General features: G+C 46.8%; 1 protein-coding gene across 1 annotated transcript in view; it reads left to right on the forward strand.

Annotated features, from left to right (window-relative positions):
* The window catches only part of FAM117B (family with sequence similarity 117, member B), a 58,585-nt gene that overhangs the window by 6,144 nt on the left and 50,782 nt on the right, over window positions 1-1,659 (forward strand). The window lies entirely within an intron of this gene.

Consider the following 1,659-nt stretch of genomic DNA (forward strand, 5'->3'; position numbering starts at 1 on the left):
CTCCAGTGCGCCACTGGGCCAGCCCTGCACTTATTCTTTATGCCCCTTGTTCAGTCTCTCCCTATCCCTCTCCTCCTCCCACTTCCCACCACTGATAACTCTAGATTTCTTCTCTCCCTCTGAAAGAGTAATGGTTACTCTGTTGATTTGTTGCCTAGATGATCTGTCCAATACTGAAAGGTGTGTTCAGGTCCCCCAATATTATCATAGAGCAGATGCTTCTTCTGTCACTCTGGAATGGGCTTTGTGGAGAAAGGCATCCTCTTCTTTTATTTGGTCTCTGCTGGTGACTCTCCTTGTGTCAACACTCTCCAGTGGCTGGTGGACCATCTGCATGGCGGTTGTGACATATAGCCACTTTTGTGGCAGCCATGGTGGCTTTGGTGGGCCATCCACATGGAGGTGATGTTTTTGGCATACTCCTTGGCACTGACGGTGTACCTGATTGTGGGCAGGGGGTCCGGTCCCCGGCTCCAAGGCCAGAACTAATTTTTTCTCCTTTGCTTACTTCCAAAATGGGGAAACTTCCTGTGGGAACCAATACTTGAGCTGTGTGGTTGAGCTAAATTGCTGCTTTTCTGCTGTTTCCCTAGGGAAGACTTTTTGTGCAGCTTTGGGTTTAATGGTTGACTTTATAGGTACTTCTGGTTCTCTAGAGTCCCTTTGTGCCTGGGTTTTGTGGAAACTGATCTGGGCTTGAATCTTTTCATCAAACTGTACCCCATACAATTCTGCATTCTCGACCGGTCTCTTCTAAGTGTTCCTGCGCTAATTGCGGGGCAGATGGGCTGTCTGTGCTGTGTCCCCGTATTCTTCCGGTGGGCAGTCTCCCCCACTGCCCATGCTCCAAACACTTCCCATGGGACAACCCCTGTGCTGGTCCCTTGCAATGACTCATTGGCCTCTGAATGACTCCTCTTTTTCAGCTGTTCTGGCTCCTCCCTGCTGCATGGGTCCATGGGAACCCTATTAGTGGTCTTGCTGTCCTGGGGGCCACCAAGGCTCTCTTCTCCCCTGCTGTCTCCAAGCAGTTCCATCCAAAGGGCACAGCTGCAGCTTCTGCCAGCTCCTGCTCCATGTGTTAAGCAGTTCCAGCCTTAAAGCAGCCATGGCCTGAAACACTCCAAGCAGTTTTTTCTTTCTCTCATCGTGGCTTCTCCCCTTTCATGAACTCCATAGGTCTCTCGTCCCCTTCCCCTGAGCTCCAGTGGCTGCAGCTTGGCTGTTGCTACATTTTCATAGTTGTGAATTGATTGTTTGGCGGGGAAGAGTGATGCTAGGGACCGTCTATTCCACCATCTTGACTGAAGCTCCTTAGTCTCTGTCTTTTTGATGCCAGCCAGTCTTACTAGGGTGAGATGATATCTCAGAGTGGTTTTGATATGCATTTTCCTGATGATTAGTGATGTTTAGCTTTTTTTCATATACCTATTAGCTATTTGTATGTCTTCCTTTGAGAAATGCCTATTCAGTTCCTTTGTCCACTTTTTAAAACTGTATTATTATTATTTTTTTTTTAGTGTTAGGTTGTTTTGAATTACGTGTATATTCTGGATATTAATCCCTTGTTGATTTATAGTTTGCAAATATTTTCTCCCATTCTGTAGATTGTCTTTTCATTCTGGTGATTATTTCCTTTGCAGTGCAGAAGCTATTTGG

Source organism: Galeopterus variegatus, unplaced genomic scaffold (genome assembly GCF_000696425.1).
Source record: "Galeopterus variegatus unplaced genomic scaffold, G_variegatus-3.0.2 Scaffold7609, whole genome shotgun sequence".
NCBI lineage: Eukaryota > Metazoa > Chordata > Mammalia > Dermoptera > Cynocephalidae > Galeopterus > Galeopterus variegatus.